The 17,003-nt window shown below is 45.6% G+C and overlaps 1 protein-coding gene across 2 annotated transcripts in view; it reads left to right on the top strand.

Annotated features, from left to right (window-relative positions):
- ZNRF3 (zinc and ring finger 3) overlaps positions 1-17,003 on the top strand; it is a 175,309-nt gene that overhangs the window by 17,700 nt on the left and 140,606 nt on the right. The window contains exon 1 of one of the 2 annotated variants that reach the window (XM_025400380.1): positions 13,800-13,892. The exons of the other annotated variant lie outside the window; for it this stretch is intronic. The gene's annotated coding sequence lies outside the window, so the exon portion shown is untranslated. Of the gene's footprint in view, positions 1-13,799; positions 13,893-17,003 lie in introns of those variants that run through there. 2 annotated transcript variants of the gene reach the window in all.

Raw genomic sequence — 17,003 nt, 5'->3', positions numbered from 1 at the left:
TTGTATTTTTAGTAGAGATAGGGTTTTGCCATGTTGCCCAGGCTAGTGGATAGGCCTTTTATGGTGCAGAAATGGCACCACTATTTTGTGGGTATTCCTAATCACCAACTTTTAAGTTAACTTTTTTTTTTTTTTTTTTGGACTTAGAGTCTCAGTCTGTTACCCAGGCTGGAGTGCAGTGGCTTGATCTTGGCTCACTGTAACTTCTGCCTCCAGGGCTCAAGCAATTCTCCTGCCTCAGCCTCCTGAGTAGCTGGGATTACAGGTGTGCGCCACCATGTCCAGCTAATGTTTGTATTTTTAAAATTATTATTATTATTATTATTATTTGAGATGGAGTCTTGCTCTGTCGCCCAGGCTGGAGTGCAGTGGTGCAACCTCGTCTCACTGCAACCTCTGCCTCCTAGGTTCAGGTGATTCTCCTGCCTCAGCCTCTCAAGTAGCTGGGACTATAGGCGCCCGCCATCACACCCGGCTAATTTTTCGTATTTTTAGTAGAGATGGGGTTTCACTGTATTAGCCAGGATGGTCTCGATCTCCTGACCTCGTGATCCGCCCGCCTTGGCCTCCCAAAGTGCTGGGATTACAGGTTTGAGCCACCGCGCCCAGCTAATGTTTATATTTTTAGCAGAGACGGGGTTTTGCCATGTTGGCCAAGGCTGGTCTTGAACTCCTGACCTCAGGTGATCCACCCGCCTTGGCCTCCCAAAGTGCTGGGATTACAGGTGTGAGCTACCACGCTCGGCAAGTTAACTTTCAATAACCTGGTTTGGGTGTAAGTTCTTTTTAGTTCTTCAGACTACAACCTTTAGCCGACTGTATTTAAGAGGAGTTGGGAGGACAGAGCAGTGTTTTTTATTTTGCTATGCAGACACCCAGCATTTGCCAGGCCTTTTTCTTTTTATTTTCTTTTAGATGGGGTCTCACTCTGTTGCCCAGGCAGGAGTGCAGTGGTGCAATCTTGGTTCACTGCGACCTCCCCGTCCTGCGCTCAAATGACCCTCCCACCTTAGTCTGTTGAGTAGCTGGGACTACAGGCGCCCTGCTAATTTTTGTATTTTTCGCCAGGTTCTTTAAGCATGTTGTAAACTTTGTAGAACAAATTGGTTCTGGGTTTCCTTTGATGGGAGAGGCTGCAGAGTGCTGAGTCTGGAGCCAGACAGCTTGGGTTTGAATCTGGCCTTTGGCAGTTACCTGCTGTGGAAAGATGGCATTGCCTCTCTGGATCTCAGTTTCTGCATCAGTAAAATGGAGATAAACTTTTCCTAGCGTTGTTATGAGGATTACATGAGTTACTCACAGTATGCAGTTAATATTTAGTGGGGATGAGGTTGAAGAAAATACATAATTTCATGCTGCTCCTCACATATACCTAACGTTTATGTTGTAGTTCCCAAGTGGTTGGAAATTCTTATTCTAAAATGGTAGCTTATCAAAGTTAAAGGAATCCAAAAATGCCATTTACTGAGAAGAGAAGTGATCATAACATAGGAATTTTTTTTTTTAACATGCTTAGTGCCTTTCCACTTGGACCTAGGTCCCTTCTCCCCTAGTGTGGGGGTTCATGGGCTCCCCAGAGTAGTTCTTAAGCACTTTGCAAGAGGTGCAGGCTGCTCATTTCTCCGATTCCCAGTTCCTTCTGTTTCCTGGGAGGAATGCTTTGCTGCAGCTTCACCTGCTCATCCCTACTCTCTACAGCTGGATCATTGTCCAGGCCTTAAGCTCTGTTAGTCGGGCACGTGTGCACGCACAGACACACACATGCACCGCTGGATGTGAACTCTTGAGTCCAGTGTGTTTCTAGGCCAGCCTGCCTGTTGTTCCAGGTTGCTCCCAAGGAAAGGAGGGTGCTGATTCCTCCCTTGGATCCAGCCGGACGTGTGGAATGCTGCGACATACTAAGGCTGTGCTCTGGGGGCCTAATTACATGGGACTTGTGGCAAGCATAAGTGACTTCAGCGCTTGGTTTGATCCAGCGTGTGATTTTGCCAAAGCAAATACTTTTTAAATCTTAACCCCCCAAATTAGACACATTGACTTTTTCTAAAAATGGGAATGATTGGAGAGCATTATTATTATTTTTTTAATCCCCTCCCCCTCCTGACCTCCCCCTCACCAAGACTGGGCTTTGCATTCCTCTCCTTGAATGGAGAAGGTGAGTTCTGCCTACCTCCCCCTAACATTCCTGAAACTGGGTGCTAGAAAGATGCCCCTTTCTGAAGGTGTGTGTGTTTTCCCCAAGAGGTTCTGCTCCTTCCTACGTCAAGGCCAAAGAAAGGATTTGCCATCCTGATGGAACTTTCCTAACTGGGAACTCGTCCTGGATTTCTTGGGATTCTGATCCAGAATGTGTATAGGGAAAACTGTTGGGTGACTTCCCATGGTGACCTTGAACGCGTCTGAGAGGCTCAGCCAAAATTTCTTGTGTGGCCTCTGAGTGAGCTAGCAAGCAAGCGAGGTCAGTGGGCCTTCCTGCTCAACACCCTGTCTCTCTCCTCAAAGTGTCTTGGGTAAAGGGCATACTCACAGGGTGGAATTAATCTGGCGTTAGAGAGTGAGCTTGTTCTTATCTTGTCTAAACTGGAAAAAAAAATGCCTTTAAATAAGCAACCTAACCTCACCCCAGAAAACAACTCCTAGTTAACCTTGGCTCCTCTTCCCTAGGCCTCTGTCTTTAAGTCTGAGTGACCTGGTGGGATTGATCAGCTTTGAAGTCCTAAGATGCTATTTTAATACTGTTCTTTTACGTTGCAGGTTTCGAGACTGATTTAACTAGATTCTGGAGGAGCTTACTTTACAGCATTCTTAAGAGCTCGAACAATCTTGAAAGAGTTAAACTCTAATTAGCTCATTCCTAAGGTATTTAATGCCCTTATTAAAACTCAACTGCTCGTTCACTTTTTTCTTTAGTGAATCAGATTTCTTGAGGAGCTGAGCCTTCGCTCCTCAGATCACAGGCTCACATGTTGAAGCTGGCAGTGCTAGAGGCTAGTTCCTATCTGTGTGACAGCATTTTTAATTTAACAGGACCGCCTTTGATGTTCCCAAATATTTATAGGCAGCTTTAGATCATTTCAGTGTGTGCTTTCTTTTTCTTCTCTCTCTCTCTCTCTCTTTTAACTGGAGCAAAAGTTCTTCCTCATGGAACAGCCTTCCTTTTATCCTGTTTAGTTTATTTTTGTTTCCTTTGCAGCTTTGGCGAAGGCTGTTTGGCTGCATTCACACACACACATGAGATTGACCCTTCTTTTTGCTTCTTTGGTAAAGGCTACCTCTCTGTATCATCCTGCCTGCTTGAGATTGCTTAAGGCACTTCTCTTCATCCCTTGACTTTCTTCAGGCTGAGTTTTTTTCTAATCTGGCTCAGGAATCTGTTCTTTGGCTGACCTGAGAGCTTTCAGACTATCATGGAGACCTGGGCATTGTGTAAAGGTGTCTTTTTTTTTTTTTTTTTGAGACAGGTTCTCGCTCTGTCACCCAGACTGGAAGTGCTGTGGAATGATCATAGCTCACTATAACCTTGATCTCCTCAAGTGATCCTTCTACCTCAACCTCCCGAGTAGCTGGGACTACAGGCACTTGATACCACTCCCAGCTAATTTTTTTTTTTTTTCATTTTTTTTGTAGAGATGAGGTCTTGCTTTGTTGCCCAGATTGGTCTCGAATTCTTGGGCTCCGGCAGTCCTCCTGCCTTGGCCTCCCAAAGTGCTGAGATTACAGGTATGAGCCACCTCACCTGGCCTTGAACGTGTCTCTTTATGGATGGCCAGGCTGTAATATCCTACTCTGCTTGCCAGCATTGACATTGATGGGGCCTAGGCAAGTTGGGATTTACAGTGTATCTTTTGCAGATACTGTTATAACTGGGGCAGGAAATTCAGATAGACAGAATTCTCTCCTGATCATTTCAGGCTTACGCTGTTAGACTTCTTGGCTGAAAATAACAGAGGATCAAAGATTTTGGTTTCAGGGATGGGAAAAACAGGGCTGCGAGGTAGATTTGTTAAGCTATTAGGAGAAAGAAAAAGGAAACTTTGTACCAATCAAAACCAATGATAGAACAGAGGATAGTGCTTCCTCCAGCTTGGCCTCTGGGTAAACTTTCTGCTTGTGAAACAATCCAAATTATTGAGTTCTCAGTTGCTATTACTTACCTGAGCCTGGCAGACAGAAGGCCAGAAGATTTCATGGCTTCTTCCATCCCTGCTGGCTGTGCCTCCTATTACATGGAAGCCTTTTAGTGCTGAAGGTCTCATAAGTGGTTGAAGAAATTTGTGAATGAATGAACACTGTGTGTAAGACACTATTCTTGAGACCTTATACTGTTTTTCTCACTAGATCCTTAAGAGGATTCTGAGCGATAAGAGATTTCATGTCTGTTTCTTTAGATGAGGACACTAAAGTGCAGAGACGTTTATATAGCTAGTGAATGGAGAAGCTGGCCTGGAGCTCAGGACTGTGTCTTATAGCCTCACCATGAGGTAGTTGGAGGCAGGTAAATCCAATGGCAGTCTGCTAACCTCTTAGAACTAAAAAAAAGCCTGTTGAGGCTGAGCACGGTGGCACACGCCTTTAATCCCAGCACTTTAGGAGGCTGAGGCAAGTGGATTGCTTGAGCCTAGGAGTTTGAGAGCAGCCTGGGCAATGTGGTGAAACCTCATCTCTACAAAAAAAAATTCAAAAATTAACTGAGTGTGGTGGTGCATGTCTGTAGTTCCAGCTACTCAGAAGATTGAGGCAGAAGGATTGCTTGAGCCTGGGAGGCAGAGGTTATAGTGAGCTGAGATGGCGCCATTGCACTCCAGCCTAGGTGACAATGATACTCTGTCTCCAAAACAAAACAGAAACCTCTCAAGGCTAAACTCTACTGTATGTTGCATTGTGCGAGTTCAGAGCTGACCAGGCTGTTGCCATGTAAAGGGCACAGTGGTAGAGAGTACAGCCCTGGGGCCAGATAGGCCTGTGTTTGCATTTCAGCCTGCTACTGCCAGCTCTGTGACCTTGGCCAGGTCATCCAACCGCTCTGAACCTCTGCTTCTTCATCTATAACATGAGACATGTACGTCCAAAGGACTGTGAAAATTAGATAATATATGTAAGGCATACATTATGTGCTTAACACATTTCAGTTGGTGTTTGTCGCTGCTACAGAATTGTGACTCTCAAAGGGTTCACCAGTCCTGTGAGAAAGCATCAGGTAAACCAGCTATTAGAAGACGACTTGGCAGCTACAACAAGGAGATGTGATGGTGCTGAGTAGGAACCCAGGGCAGAAGCCACTGGCTTGGATTTTTATTTTCTTTCATTCAGCAGATACGTATTGAGTGCTTACACTGTGCTGGCAGAGCCACTGGATCACACTGATTGCTGCCAGCTCCCCCTCGCCTCCCAGTTTTCTCTTTCCCTTCTTAGGAGAATTTGAGCTAAAATGTTAATTGCTACCTGAAGAAAGATTTTCATGGAGTCATTTTCTTTTCTTTCTTTCTTTTTTTTTTTTTTTGTGAAACGGAGTCTCGCTCTGTTACCAGGCTGGAGTGCAGGGGCATGATCTCGGCTCACTGCAACCTCCTCTGCTTCCCAGGTTCAAGCAATTCTCCTGCCTCAGCCTCCTGAGTAGCTGGGACTACAGTCATATGCTGCCACACCCGGCTAATTCTTTTCTTTTTTTTTTTTTTTTTGCATTTTATTAGAGACAGGGTTTCACCATGTTGCCCAGGCTGGTCTCGAACTCCTGAGCTCAGGCAATCCGCCCACCTCGGCCTCCCAAAGTGCTAGGATTACAGGTGTGAGCCACCGTGCCTGACCACATGGAGTCATTTTCACATAAAACGCCAAGGTTCCAAATGGCACAGCCACACTCCCATTTGACCATTTATCTTACATGGCCTTGTGCTGTCCTTCAACTCTCATTTTAATCTTATCTAATTTCCTCTAATTTCTCTGGTCTCTTCTACATGAGAACTTTACGGTCCTTGAGAATGTACAAGCGACTCACCAAGGGAGCAGGTGGTGGCCGCATGGTTTCCCACAGTGCCCAGATGGTGTCCGTGCCTTTCATGGTCTGGTTCCATGGGGATTTGTTGATAAGATTTTGCTTTCATTTGGTTTTCCAACCCAGCACCATATTCAGATTTGATTACTGGCACTAGCTTTTTTTCTTTGCAGAGTTTCATTGTCTGAGTCACTGGCTATCTTGAAACATAAGTCCCATTCTCTACACCCCCTTCCCCTTTGCAATCAGTGGGGATAGTTATGTGGTAGATCTTTTTCCCTGCCCACAGCGCATGGTGCAGAGTGGTGTCAGCATACTTTCACTTGCTGAGTTGATTGGTAACATATTTGAATCTAGAACAAAAGATAAAATTGAAAAGCATTTGTGGTTGTCTTTGTATAGTTACAAACCTCTAAAATAGATTTGAGGTCATTTCTATGTCTTTCCTTTTGAATTAGCAAGCAAGCTTTCAGAGGGAAGTGGGTGTTTTCTAAATGCACTATTGATTTGAAGCTAACGTGATGCTCTACTTTTGGACCATAAAAATAATGTTAATTTTTGATTTGACTCTGTTTGGAGGGACCACTGGAATAGGTCATTTATATTCAACTCTGTTATCCATGCTTTCTTTAAATAGCATGTTTAATTTCACATTAAAACTAGCTTCTGTCCAGCTAAAACAACAACTGAAAAGATGGTTCGGAAGAAGGCAAAATGACAGAGAAAATGCAGCATGCAATGGAAATTGGCTGTAAGTCATCTCCATAAGGTGATTTGAGAATGAAGTGAAGCCCAGCTTTCTTTCCAAAGAAGCCTCAACAACCCTCTATGTTAACTTACCTTCTCCTGGGAGTCTTGGTGGCCTCCTTTTGTCCTTGGTGTATGTTACATGCCAATCATGCTGTAGAGAAGGCAGTAATATCTAGAAACACATCTTGAACTAGTGTTGGGCCATATGCAAGTCTCTTTTGGTGGGGATATACGAGAGTCACTAACTAGCAACCATTAGGGAAAAAGAAGTCCAAGAGGGTTGAATTAGTAACCACCGGGGCCTGTACGTGTTGACGTTTGCTTTTTTAAATGATCCTTGTGGCACATCATTTGCCCCATGTCATATGGGGCATGTCACCCCGTTCCCTGGATGTCAAAACTAAGAACAGAAGCAAAATCCATTCTGCATTGACTCTCCTTCTTTAGACTTAGCCGGATTGCTGATTGTGTGGTCAGTTGGATGCAAATTTGCTTTTGCTAAAGAAAAAGAAGGCCTGCTTTAATAATACAATGATAAGACCTGTGCTTTCAGTTTGTGTTTTTTAAAGCGGTGATTAGATCTGTCTGGGTGGAAAGCAAAGATGAAGCTATTGGTCAGGTAGAGACCATTGGTCCCAGATAAGGGCCTGGTGTCTCCGTTGGGTGTTTTTTTTTTTGAGATGGAGTCTCACTTTGTCACCAGGCTAGAGTGCAGTGGCACGATCTCGGCTCACTGCAACCTCCACCTCCCGGGTTCAAGAAATTATCCTGCCTCAGGCTCCTGAGTAGCTGGGATTACAGCCGCACACCGCCATGCCTGGCTATTTTTTGTTTTGTATTTTAGTAGAGACAGGATTTCACCATGTTGCCCAGGCTGGTCTCGAACTCCTGAGCTCAGGCAGTCCGCCTGCCTCAGCACCCCAAAGTGCTAGGATTACAGGTATGAGCCACCGTGTCGGGCCTCTGTTGGGTTTTTTAGGCGCACTTGTCTGAAGAAACTCTTTTGATTTTGAGCCACTTTTTAGAGCTTTGAAGCTCTTCCTGATTTTAACTGTTGCTACCTATGGAAAAATTGCTCTTTGGGAATAGACAGCAATTTGGAGCTAACGACTTTTAAGCATGGACCTCTCCTGGGGGCGTGTTGGGCCTGTTTACTAACTTTACTGTGGACTCCACCTTCAGACCAGGATGGTTTTCGTTGTATTTTTTTTTCCTCAGAAAATAAACCAAAACTTGCCCTTGCTGATACAGAGTGACTGTGCAAATCAGGTCTGCATGCTTATGTTCCTAGAAATGCAGTTCAGTGAAAAGAAAACAGCGCCTCAATGGATCAGATGAAACTTGATTTCACCCAGGCTGGAGTGCAGGGGTGTGATCTCAGCTCACTGCAGCCTCTGCCACCCAGGCTCAAGGGATCCTCCTGCCTCAGCCTCCTGAGTAGCTGGGACTATAGGCGCATGCCACCATGCCTGGCCTTTTTTTTTTTTTTTTTTTTTGTGATAGGGAAAGGGTTCTACCATGTTGCCCAGGCTAGTTGCAAACTCCTGGGCTCAAGCAGTCCATTCACCTCGGCCTTCTAAAGTGCTGGAATTACCGGTATGAGCCACCATGCCTGGTCACGCCCAGCTAATTTAATTTAATTTTTTTTTTCTAGAGACAAGGGTCTTACTATGTTGCCCAGGCTGGTCTTGAACTCCTGGCCTCAAATGATCTTCCTGCCACTGCACCTGGCCTGATTTGTATTTGGGAGCCTCACTTTTTCCATTAACTTTTTTTTTTTTTCTTTTTGAGATGGAGTTTTGCTCTTGTCGCCCAAGCTGAGGTGCAGTGGCACAATCTCAGTTCACTGCAACCTCTGCCTCCTGGGTTCAAGCGATACTCCTGCCTCAGCCTCCTGAATAGTTGTGATTACAGACGCCCACCCCCATGCCTGGCTAATTTTAATAGAGATGGGGTTTCACCATGTTGACCAGATTGGTCTCGAACTCCTGACCTCAGGTGATCTGCCCGCCTCGGCCTCCCAAAGTGCTGGGATTACAGGCATGAGTCACCACGCCCAGCCTCTCCATCAGACTTTGGATCTGGAAGATAGTAAGAAAAAAAGCAAAGTAACTTAGTTCTGTCCTCTCCTAGTGGATGGAAGCAGTCTTGGCCTCTTCCTGATGGCCCACTTTGTTACTGAATTATTGGGTACGAAAGTGAGGTCTGCAACAGGCTTTGGATGTTTCAAGGTGTGTCTGGCTATGGTTTGCTTTCGGAGTGCCAGCCTTAATGTCCTCTTATTTTCTGGCAAGGATTGATGGATGTGGCACTGAATATTTTCTGAATAGTGTTCACAGAATCACTGAGTGAATGCTGACCTCCTCCTGTGTGTCTGTTGAGGGAAGGCTTATGGACCAGTGGGAAAGTCAGATGTGTCCCTGAGATGGTGACAGAATAACATGCATAGGCTGAGTGCCAAATGCCTGAGGCCCAGAGAAAGTGCCTAGAAATCAGAGAAAGGTCTTAGGGGTGGACCTCCAGCTGGACTCTTAAGGAAGATTGGTGCTTGGATTTGCTCCTGCTGGCTCTTGATGTGGGGAAGGCATTTCTTGCCGAGACCCAGGCTAGGCTGGCAACTAGTGGAGGTTTTCTAGCTTGTGTATACCTGGAGGCTGCCTGGCATAGAATGTGCCCATGGCAGGGTGGGGAGAAAGGAGAGGCCAAGTGAGGTGTGGCTGGGAGACAGGAGATCTGCTCTACTCTCTGGTCTGTCATTTAAGTGGGATCTATCGGAGTCAGCCTTTCTGAGCCTCAGTCTCCACATCTGCAAACTGGGCATGGGGCTAGATGAGATTCCTGGAGGGAATCGGGGGATCTGCAGTGGTGCCTCTGAAGGATGTCTGGGGACAGAAACGGGAGTGGGGAAGAAGCACACTAACTGGGGAATTGGGGAGGGCAAGTTAGGGGAGGGATAAGAGGGGCTTTGAATGCCAGAAAAGGGTGTTTGACTTTTATCATAAAGACCAGTGGGTCCCACAGCCAGAATATAGGTGATGTCTATGTGCATGGCCATGATTTTGGTGACCCGACTCCCACCTGCCCCGTGTGTCCTCCAGCAGCATGGTATGTAATTGCAGCCCTCACTGCACAGCAGTCAGGAGGCTCATTCGGGGGCAGTTTTCCAGCAGTCACTCCTCTCCTGAGAACAGTCTGGAATGTAAGGGAGTAAGTGATGTTCTAGTGACAACCTTGAATTCACTTTATTAAAGATAAATAAATCACATGCCAACTCTGGCCTTTAGCTGTTATTAGTAACAAATTGCTCTCTACCCATGCACTTGACCATTCATGACACCTTAGAAGAAAATTGCTGCTGTGGCATTTGACCTTGGTTAGCACTTTTTTTTTTCTGAGAGTTTTTAAATATATCATGAGTATGTAGAAACTTCTGGGGAGCAATTCCTCAGCTGCCTTTCAAGTCCTGCCCCTAACCCCTCAGTTTGGGCTCCATCTGTTGACTGCCCTGGGTTTCAGAAGGGAGATTGCGAGTATGCTATCTTGAGCCTGCTCCGTTAGGATTAGGCAATAGAGTGATAGGCTGGTTTGGACATTTCTGGTTATTGACAGTCCTACTGTGGCTTCCCCCAAATGAATGTGGAATATATTTTTCTAAATCCAGCCAGTGAGCCAAATGAGCCACACTGGGATAAACTTTGTTTGTTTACAAATTATGTAAGAGAAGGGCCTGGCCATTAAATTCTTCTGTGCCAGAATTCCTACCCCTCTTCAAAGTTGTAATCAAACTAAACAAACACTTTCCACAGGAACTAACTCCCTCCCGAGAAACAGGAGCAGATGCTCCTGGGAGGCCTTCAGCAACTTTGGAATGTTTAAAGTAGAAATATGTAACCAAGGTGAAGTTGTTCCAGAAACATTGCCTGCCCTGGCCAGAACCAAAGCACGTGTCAGCTTTTTTATTTAGGGCAAGAGGTGCAGAATGTATTGGGCCAGTCCAGGCAGAATTTTCTCTAGAATGTTTAATTTTTAGTTTTCATCTTAACCTTGCTTCTCATAGTATCAGCTCCCTGTGACCTTTATTCCCTTCTGCTTAAAAAAAGTAACTTTTTCTTTAAGCTTGATCTTATCTCTTATCTTTTAGCTCTATGCTGGATTACATCCGGGGATCAAGAAGCCCGCCTCTTAAAGCACTCAATTATTGCCTGTCTGTCCCTAGGAAAGATGTCAGCTGTAGCACAAACACTCCAGGGGAGGGAGGCTGAGTCTCACCTTACCTTCATTATTGTCTGGATAAGATAGGGAGAATTGCCACTCTTCATTTTTTTTGGAGATCCACAAAGACCATCAATCTAGGCTCAGGGACATAGTTTTCTTTTCTTTCTTTCTTTCCTTCTTTCTTTCCTTTCTTTCTTTCTTTTTTTTTTTTTTGGAGACAGAGTTTCGCTTTTGTTGCCCAGGCTGTAGTGCAGTGGTTTGATCTCAGCTCACTGCAACCTCCGCCTCCTGGGTTCAAGCAATTCTCCTGCCTCAGCCTCCCAAGTAGCTGGAATTACGTCGTCCACCACCACACCCAGCTCATTTTTTTGTGTGTTTTTAATAGAGACGGGGTGTCACCATGTTGGCCAGGCTGGTCTTGAACTCCTGACCTCAGGTGATCCGCCCATCTTGGCCTCCCAAAGTGCTGGGATTACAGGCGTGAGCCACCGCGCCTGGCAGGGACACAGTTTTCGAATCCTTGCCGATTTAAGCCTTTATTGAGTGGCTTGATTTATTTTGGCTTGGGAAGTTGTGGATTTTTAGAACATCGGGTACATTTGTATTAAAATAGATGTATACTTTCTTAAGCCAATTGCAGATTTTTCTGGAGTTTGCCCAAGATGAGCTTTTCTCAAGGCATCGCCTGAAGAACAGCAGTCCTGCACAATGTTCTGTGATGAAAGGGTTCTATGAGGATCTATGCTATGCATTAATGGTGGGGCTCAGTATTTGAGAAATATCTAGTTTTCTCTTAGAGATATATTCTGCACAGTAGTGACTTAATGGCTCTGAGAAATTCTGTTGAAGAGCAATCTTTCACTTTATTTAATCTGGCTTCCCAAATATACTTGATCACAGAACTTTTTCTCAAAGGATTCAAGGTGCTAGGGGACATGGAGTGGTGGGTAGGCAGTATTAGATTAGTTTAGGGTCTATACTGGTTCAGTTGATGTCCTGTTAGATTATGAGGATGGAAGGCCAACACCAAGTTAACTACCAGCTTTTCGCAGGGTCCTGGGATATAGTCATCACCACCTAGAATGAATGGCCTGAACACCTTTGAACTGTGGAGGGACAAAGTAGAATACCTTGGACTACTCGTGATATTATAGATAGAATTCATTCTAATGTCTGCTCAAGCAAACAATTTTGATGTTTTATGAAAAAGATTAAAAGGCTAAAATTAGACTGTAAAGTTTCAGTAACAGCTTTAAGATATTTGTCTTTAATCTTGCCTGAACAGGTCTGACCACTGACACACGTGCATGGGCACTGCCCCTATACCCCACCACATGCATCCAGTGCTAACTCTATGTCTTCTTTTGACTTAAGCATTTACGTTAGAGTTAGTAAGTGCTCAAGGTCTAAGTTTATTCACCACCCTTTCTCCCTTCCTTCATACTTTTTTAGTTTTAGGAAACCTAGTTGGGAGGGTTTTTTCAAAAGAAAAAATAAATGTAGAGATTTTTATTTTTTTAATTTAAATTAAATTTACTTTTTTTGAGATGGGGTCTTGCGCTGTTGCCCAGGCCAGAGTACAGTGGTACGATCACAGCTCACTGCAGCCTCCGCCTCCTGGGCTCAAGCAATTCTTCCACCTTAGCCTCCTGAGTAGCTGGGACTACAGGCAGGTGCCACTGTGCCCGGCTAATTTTGTTTATTTTTTTGTAGAGGTGAGGTCTCACTAGGTTGCCCAGGTTGGTCGTGAACTCTTAGACTCAAGGGATCAGCCTCAGCCTCCCAAAGTGCTGGGATTATAGGCATGAACCACCATGCCTGACTGAGATTTTTATTTTTTAAGTGTAATTGCTGTCTGGAGAGCCTAGAAATAACTCAGTTACTGGAGTATAACTCATTTTAGGTTCATAGTCTCATGCCAACTTGTAGTGTAATTAGATTTAAAATTATTAGGTATCCCCTTCACTTTTGGAAATTATTTACTTTTTATTGCCCTTCTGCACCAAAAATTGTGTCAAAAAAGCTCATATGTTTTGTTCTTTGCATTTTCAGCACTTAGCAGAGTGAAGCTTAAAAAAGTTTGTTGAATGACTAAAGGCATCCTCTTAATCATCTTGTGCTTATTTAATCAGGAGCATCCTATTGTCTCTTTGATAGAAATGGCAGCTTGGGGTTTAGGGGTTATTCTGGCCGCTGTCCCTTTTGCTTTTGAATTGTGGAGATCCTCACAAAGAGACCCTCAGTGCTGTTCACTCTTCTGCTAAATTGTGGTCTGTAAGTCCTGATTGATAGTTTTGACAGGCTTTCTCTCCTTACCGTAGTGTCTTTAGATGGAGTGTGACGCTCTTGGAGTTCCTTTCTTTGAAGATACTTTGACTATACCGCCCAGGATTTCCAAATTGTAGCCTTTAGATGCCTGGAGCCCTGGCCCCACACAGCTGTTAGGCCCCTCTATTCTGGAGGCCCGACAACATTAAAAATACCAACTATTTATAGCATACTTTTCAGTGTCAGTAAATTATAGGATGCCCTTGCCAGTGGATGGGGTGAACACTCATCTGCCTGCCACTGTGTGATTGCCTAGAAGCGTTGGCCAGGTGGCAGGAGCTCAGCCCCACCTGAATGCTTCCAGGTCCTCACCTGGCACTCCCACAGGAAACTGAGGCCTGCCAGGATGTCTTAGGGTTTTAGTAGAGTCCATGTCCTTTGTGATGGAGTGGTTGAGGATTACAAACACAGACACACACACACACAAAAGACACCTAGGTATGTGGGCTCTTAAGAGAAGCCCGTTCTGATCTAACTGCCAACTCCCCAGGTGGCTGTGTTGTCAGCCATCTGTGCACAGAAGTTTGCTGCATCACTGGTGAGCTGGGGAGTGTCCTGTGCAATGTCCACTTTATCTTACTAGGAAGGATCCCCTCGTTTCAACAAGGTAACTGAAGAATGTGAATCTAAATTTGGGTAAGATATATTCTCTGTAGGGTGAAGAATTTGAAGAGTATATAAAAGCTCTTATAGCTGGGTGCCTTTAGTCCCAGCTACTTGTAAGGTTGATGCGGGAGGATCCCTTGAGCCCCGGAGTTTGAATCCAGCCTGGGCAATAGTGAGACCCCCTCTCTTTAAAAAGAAAAAGGCTGGGCGCGGTGGCTCACGCTTGTAATCCTAGCACTTTGGGAGGCCGAGGCGGGCGGATCACGAGGTCAGGAGATTGAGACCATCCTGGCTAACACGGTGAAACCCCGTCTCTACTAAAAATGCAAAAAATTAGCCGGACGAGGTGGCGGGCGCCTGTAGTCCCAGCTACTCGGGAGGCTGAGGCAGGAGAATGGCGTGAACCCGGGAGGCGGAGCTCGCAGTGAGCCGAGATCTCGCCACTGTACTCCAGCCTAGGCGACTGAGCAAGACTCCGTCTCAAAAAAAAAGAAAAAAAAGAAGAAAAAAAAAGAAAAAGAGCTTTTAAGAAGGCCAAAAGGACCTAGGGTCTTTATCTTCCCTCAGCTGCCCCTTGGAAAGGATCTCCTGGCCTGCCATTCAGAGTACACGGTGAGGGGAGGCCCCCTCCACAGGGTACTGTTTAGAACAGGCTCAGTTGTTAGAACACTGCTGAGGGCGTTGTGTCCCCTGGCCACCAAGCCAAGTTGGACTTTTAGGGACAGGTTTTGTGGTGGTAGCTTTTGGATTCTTCACTTCTTTGCCTGGACTGAACAGTGAGCAGTGCTAAAGAGGCCTGTTCTGTTAGCTGGAGTTTCCATTGAAGTGCTAACTGCTGGATCCTTTGAACCTCTAGCCTGGGAGGGTATTTATAACTAGCTGTTTGCGTGCTTAGAGGAACTGAAGTCCTGCCTTTCTGTAGTGGTTTAAGAGCCGTGCCCTTGGTGTGGGCTGAAAGGGCAGGCCTGGCGAAGTGTGGGGACTCAAATGCCCAACTCCCCACGACCTTGTTTGCCTTCCCCCTGCCCTGCCAGCCCAGCGGACCTTTTAGGGTTAACTTCTCTGCTTTGGAAGCAGCTGGCCAGTTTACACTCCTCCCTGGGCTGTACAAAAATACTTCCTTTGAAGTGTTAGGAGAAGCGGTGAAGGGTAAAACCTGGTGAAGAATAAAACCTGGAGTGGGGCTTGAATGCACTTCTCTTCCAGGGAGTTTGCTGGGTGACTGAGCCCCACAGCCTTCCTCGTAACCTATAGGGCTGAGTGGTTCTCCTCACATAGTTACAACTTGGAGCCTAGTTGCAGCTGGCATGCGCGTGTGGGTGCGTGTGTATGTGCGCACACGTTTATGTATGTGTATCTGCATGTGTGCATGCGTGTGTGTGTGTGTGTTTGTGTGTTTGTGTAAAGTCTCCTCAAAAGGAGTATTTCTCTTGAGAGAGAGAATGCAGCCACCAACCTTGCCTGGTAGCTGGAATCCCTTTGAAGGCACTTTTCCCTGGGGCAGAGTAGGGGTAATATCCTGGGGTATGTGTGAAGCTACAATGTTTCTACTTGGTCCTAAAGCAGCCAGCCCTGTTCTTGCTCCCTTCTGGGGTAGGAAAGATGCCACTGATCCCATCTCTGATTCAGGTCAAAGCACAGCAGCCTAAAAGAATGCTGGGCTTGAAGTCAGTGGTGCTGACTTCTCTTAACCTTGGGTTTCCCTTCAATAAAGTTGGGCTGGTGGAAATATCGGATTGGGGCACCTTGAGAAAGTGCAAGACACTTCTCTAATGTAAGGCCTGCAGTTGAGCAGAAATGGCATTTAGGATAAAGAGGCCAAAGAGAAGAATGCCAGAGCAGAAATGAGACGGAACAAAGCTTGAATGTCTTCTTAATCCTTGAGTATTTGCAGCCAAGGAAGGGTTGGGGCGAGATGGGAGGAGAGGCAGCTGTTATTTTCTAGAGAAGAATGCCAACCTGTTTCTCCCCACAGAGGGGGCCACACAAGTTCTTTCTGGACCGGAGTTTGTAGTCCCTTCCTTCCTGAAAAATGCCTTCATATGGATTTCTTATATCTTATTATACTACTTCCTATCTCCCTTAGACAAGGAGTGTCCCTTAGATAGATCTAAAATAATACCATAGAGCTAACATTTATTGTTGGCTTTTGCTAGGCATTGGGTTAAGCACCCAACATCAATGATCTCTTTTATTCCTCATAACAGCCCTATGCTGGTAGCTGCTCTTGTCCTCATTGAATAGATGAGGAAAGGGAGGCTGGAAAAAGTGAAACGACTTATCCAAGGTCCTCTTACCTACTGATACAGGTATGGAAATACAGACCTGGTTAGGCTTTTAGTCCCTTTACTTTTTTTTATTTTTGAGATGGAGTCTTGCTCTGTCACCCAGGTTGGAGTGCAGTGGTGCAATCTTGGCTCACTGCACGTCAGCCTTCCGAGTAGCTGGGATTACAGGTGCGTGCCACCATGCCCGGCTAATTTTTGTGTTTTTAGTAGAGGTGGGGTTTCACTGTGTTGGCCAAGCTGGTCTCGAACTCCTGGCCTCAGGTGATTCGCTCGCCTCAGCCTCCCAAAGTGTTGGGCTTACAGGCTTGAGCCACCGCACCTGGCCTCATTTACTCTTAATAGGTATGTTACAATATGTGATGAGGGATGAAATTTATTTATTTATTTATTTATTTTTTTTATTTTTTTTTTTTTTGAGACGGAGTCTCGCTCTGTAGCCCAGGCTGGAGTGCAGTGGCCGGATCTCAGCTCACTGCAAGCTCCGCCTCCCGGGTTCACGCCATTCTCCGGCCTCAGCCTCCCGAGTAGCTGGGACTACAGGCGCCTGCCACCTCGCCCGGCTATTTTTTGTATTTCTTAGTAGAGACGGGGTTTCACCGTGTTAGCCAGGATGGTCTCGATCTCCTGACCTCGTGATCCGCCCATCTCGGCCTCCCAAAGTGCTGGGATTACAGGCTTGAGCCACCGCGCCCGGCCGAGGGATGAAATTTAATTCTGTGCCCCAAACCTTATCAGAAGCTGTTTTTAAGGAAAGAGGTGAAACATTGAACTCTGTTCATTCTGGCTGTTTTGACCCATGTTATATTCATCAGTGGACTTTTATT

Source organism: Theropithecus gelada, chromosome 10, assembly GCF_003255815.1.
Source record: "Theropithecus gelada isolate Dixy chromosome 10, Tgel_1.0, whole genome shotgun sequence".
NCBI classification, from domain to species: Eukaryota; Metazoa; Chordata; class Mammalia; order Primates; family Cercopithecidae; genus Theropithecus; species Theropithecus gelada.
This window is presented reverse-complemented; position numbering and strand designations above follow the sequence as displayed.